The following is a 5,212-nucleotide window of genomic DNA, read 5'->3' on the forward strand; positions in this document are numbered from 1 at the left end:
GTGTCTTCAACATCTACCATCATACTTTTGCCAGTAACACTCTATTCTATACTGTGTGTTATTTTTCATACACTTTGCAAGTGATTCAGTTAGTTGGCAGCCATCCAGGGTTGCATTCAGTGAATACTGAGTACTTGCAGTGTGTTAAAAGATTTTGCATTTGGTAGAAAGTCATGGTTGGCAGTAGTGATGTATTCAACATGTTGTCTACTCACAGGACAAACTTGATGGGACTAATTACCCATTGTGGTCCTATATGATGAGGCATGTACTGGTTGCTAAAGGCCTTTAAAATGTGGTCAATGGTAGTTGAACTCGTCTTGTTTCACAGGGTGCTGTAGGTACATCCGAAGTAGAATCTGATACTACATATGTGGCTCCTCCACATGCACCACTAGTACCTCCCACTACTACTTAAATGAGATGGGATGAAAGAGATGCACATGCACATGCATTGCTTGCACTTTCTATGAAGCGAAGCATTATTCCTCATATTCGGTCATGTAGGACTTCAAAATAGGCATGGGATGTACTTGCTGCATTATACTAGGTGTGTAATGAAGCCCGTGTTGCATATCTATGCAAACAGTTAGAGTCTGAGCACATGAATGAGGGAGACTCAATGGACAACTTCTTGACCAAGATCAAAGACTTTAAGGAGCAGCTTGCTAGTGTGGATGAGATATATCTTGATAGTACATTGGTGGCCATAGTTCTCAATGCATTGCCAGATTCTTATCAGAGTTTCGCCTCTACCCTTAAACTCATGATGAAGGGAAATCCAAATCCCCTTACATTTGATGAGCTGGTTTTAGTACTCTTGCAAGAAGAGCAGTCTAGGCAAAATAGATCTAATATGCCAGTTGGTGACCAAGCTCATACCATCGTACCCAAACATGCTGCGATGGGGACCAAACTTTGCAACCATGTGGGGGGGACCAAATCCCTACATAAGGCAAAGGTAAAGCTTCTTCGCATGGTGGCTATAAGACAAAATCATAATCCTCAAGTAAGGATGCAGAGAAATAAGGTGATAAACCTAAAAAGAAGGGCAAGTGTCACTATTGTAGGAAACCAGGGCACTACATACATGAGTGCAAGAAAAGGCTAGAGAAGGAGAAAAAGAAAGAATTGGGCATGGCTGTGGCTGATGCATCTACACCAAGTGCAGAGAAAAAGAAAACTGTAAGTTTTGCTCAAGATGATTGGGCATGGACTGTACATTGCAATTATGACCCTTCTGTTCATGATGTATGCATGTCAATGGTGGCAGAATCGGATGCTTGGTACTTTGACAAGGGTGCTAGTAAGAACATTACTTCACCAAAAAAATTGTTCTCATCTCTGGAATCTGTCCCAAGTGCATGAATCATCACATGTGAAAATGGTTCCTCATATCCTGTCAAAGGAGTTGGTAGAGTTGTGCTCACTCCTTACAAATGGGGGCGTATTTACTCTTTCTAAAGTATTATATGTGCCAGGCATTAAGAAGAACTTGTTGTCAGTTTTAGCCTTAGCCTTGTCAGGCTTGACAGTGAAATTTGTAGATGACAGATGTAGAGTTCATGATAGAAATTATAGTTATTCTATCATTGCCTCTCTCAGGCACCTTGTTTCATGGCCTATACAAGATGGATGTATTTGAGAAGTTGTAGCATGAAGCTTGCTCAGTCTCTATGACTCGTGCTATGAGTGATGTAGAATTATAGCATGCACGATTCGGCCATTTGAATTATGGCAGCTTGTTATGCCTTCAAAGGCATGATATGGTGTCTGAGTTGCCAACTTTTGAGACCCCTACTAGACATGTATGTGAGGGGTGTATTCTTGGTAAAATGCATCGAGCATCATTTCCAAAGGATGGATCTGTGAGAGTTGTTAAGAAATTACAACTTATACATAGTGATGTATGTGGTCCTATGAGGACACCATGTATTGGGGGATATCTCTACTTTATCACTTTTATTGATGATTACTCTAGATATAGCTGGGTGTACCTATTAAAGCAAAAGTTAGAGGTTTTTATGTGCTTTTATTGATGATTACTCCAGATATAGCTGGGTGTACCTATTAAAGCAAAAGTTAGAGGTTTTTATGTGCTTTAGGCACTTCATATCCATGGCTGAAAATGCATGTGAATGTAAAGTTGGCACCCTTCATTTCAGATCGAGGGGGGGAGAATATGTCCAAGGAATTTCATGCATATATGGCTGGAAAAGGCATAAGGCATCAATGTACAGTGTCATACACACCTCAGCAAAATGGTGTGGCTGAGAAGAAGAACAGGTCTCTCATGGAGATGGCACGATGTATGGTGAAAGCCCAAGATTTACCTCATGGTTTTTGGTTAGAGGGCAACTATGTGTGCAAACTATGTGTTGAACAAATGTCCTACCAAGGCCTTGCAGTCTAAAACTCCTTATGAAGCTTGGCATGGCAAGAAGCCTTCTGTGGCTCATTTTTGTGTTTTTGGTTGTCTTTCTTATGCTCTTGTGCCTGAGCAACAACATAATAAGCTTGATGATAAGGCAGTTAAATGTGTATTTGTGGGATACAGTTCAGAAAGCAAGGATATAGACTCTACCATCCGCCTCAAAGTGGATTTTCGTAAGAAGTAGAGATGCTGTTTTTGTCAAAAACTCAGTTCAGCCCATGCTTTCATGCAAAAAACAGCAGAATGTATGCTCACAGGACATGTTTGATTCGCTCCTACCTTTGTTTAATGAAGGGCAACCATATGTAGTGCAATTGAATGCTCAACCAAGTGCTGAAATTCAGCCTTTGCAGGTGCAAAATAAGCCTGTAAATCAGCCTTTTGATGAGGCAGTTATTGAGGATGTAGTGGATGAGCCATAGAAGAATCTAGGCGTATGCCAAAATGGCTTGTGTAGACATTGAGGGATAGCAAGTTGGCAGCTTTTTTACCTAGCAAAACTCGTGCAAGTTCTCGTCACATGTGGATCATGTTCTCATTTCTAATTTATGTAATGAGAAGGAACCTGTTTCCTTTGAGGAAGCACATGATGATGATCATTGGATGCATGCTATGCAGGATGAGTATAACTCTATACTTAAGAATGACACCTAGTATTTAACAGATCTACCTCATGGAAAGAAGGCCATTGGTACTAAGTGAGTTTACAAGTGTCATTCTTAAGTATAACTCTATACTTAAGAATGACACCTAGTATTTAACAGATCTACCTCATGGAAAGAAGGCCATTGGTACTAAGTGAGTTTACAAGTTAAAACGCAAAGCGGATGGTCGCATTGATCGTACAAGGCCAGACTTGTTGTAAAGGAGTATGCCCAACAAAAGGGCATTGATTATGATGAGACCTTTGCACCCATATCTCGTATGACTACCATTAGGTGTCTCATTGGCTTGGCAGCACATCATGGGTGGAATGTACATCAGTTGGACATTAAGAATGCATTCTTGAGTGGTGATTTACATGAGGAGGTGCATGTATCACAGCCTCCTGGTTTTGTTGTGAAAGGAGAAGAGTCTAAAGTATACAGGTTGAAAAAGGCTCTTTATGGCCTTAAGCAGGCTCCTAGAGCATGGTATGAGAAGATTCATACATACTTGGTTGCAAATGATTTTTGTAACAGTCCAACCCTCTATGTAAAGAGGATTAAGGACACTTTATTGGTCATTGTTCTATACGTTGATGACATGCTGCTCATGAGACCTGATATAGATTAGATTTCAGCTTTTAAGACTAATTTGTAGTCATCATTTGAGATGTCAGATTTGGGACCCTTGCATTACTATTTCGGGATTTACTTTATGCAGCGGGCGCAATGATGGCATTGTTATGCTGCAGTCTAAATATATACAGAAGCTATTGAAGAGGTTTAATCTTGAAGACTGTAAACCTATGGCTACACCTATGGAGACATTACTCAACTTAGTCTTCAAGATGCAGGAGGCATCTTTTGATGCTAATTTGTATTAGCGGGCTATTGGATCCCTTCTTTATGTGTTCAACACAAGACCAGATATACTGTATGCAGTCTCACAGTTGAGCAGATTTATGTATAGCCTAGGTATGAAGCATTGACAGCAGGCTGTTAAGTGGGTTTTTTGCTATTTACAAGGTACTTAGTATTTTGGATTATTTTATCCAAAGGGGGGTGAGTCACAGGTACATGCTTTTAGTGATTCAGATTGGGCTAGATGTTATAACACACGAGTGTCCACTAGTGGGTTTTACTTTCGCCTTGGTCATTCATGTATATCATGGCTCAACAAAGAAGCAGCCTACAGTGGCCACTTCCAGCTTTCTGTGAAGCTAAGTACAGGGCAGCTTTTACAGCTACAGTTGAGTGTGTGTGGCTCAGACGTCTTATGGCTGATTTGGGTGTTGGACAGTCATTTAGCACTATGATTTTCATACAGCCAGAGCGTATTAGCACTAAGTACATTGAGGTGCATTACCACTATGTTAGGGAAAGACTCTTATTATCTACTCATTATCTACTCATTTTGGGGTGTGTACTAGTGAGTTTGTGTGCTCTCAAGCTTCTCATTTTGGAAAAGACTCTTATTATCTACTCATTATCTACTCATTTTGGGGTGTGTACTAGTGAGTTTGTGTGCTCTCAAGCTTCTCTATCTTGTGTCTAGGATTGCACTAGTACATGAGATAATGCTAATCTTCCAAAAGATTAATACAAGATTATTCTAATACACTCGATTGTCTACTACGAGCACTCAGAATGAATAGGAGGATGCTTCAATTTCAGAGGCTTTTGCCTTGCCCACACGATCAAACATCATAGTGCTCTCTCACGAGGCTAATTGAAAGGGGAATCGAAGGACAAAAGAAAGGGGACATGGCCAATCTGCACTACTCAGACTGAGTAGAAGAATCTCATCACTTCATGGTGGGCACCACCCCCTACGTAACAACTCCATGGTCTGTGTACTCTCGTCGAACCCTTGGAGAGGCAGGCATGACATAAAAGACACGAAGGTGTTGACTATTATTGTCCATGATTTTGGTTTTCATGTCGGCCACCACCTTGGCCTCGACCATGATCTCTACCTCTGCCTCTACCTGAATTGGTGTAGAAGGCCTGTTCTGATGTTTTCTTACTTTGTGAAGAAGAGTCCTCACCCAAAAACTTTTCCTCTATGATCAACATAAACACTAAGTCCCGAAAGTTGGAAACATTCTCTTTGACTCTGCAATGGAGGTCTTGA

Source organism: Cibotium barometz, chromosome 53 (assembly GCF_041138505.1).
Source record: "Cibotium barometz isolate CiBa-2024 chromosome 53, ASM4113850v1, whole genome shotgun sequence".
Classification (NCBI taxonomy): Eukaryota; Viridiplantae; Streptophyta; class Polypodiopsida; order Cyatheales; family Cibotiaceae; genus Cibotium; species Cibotium barometz.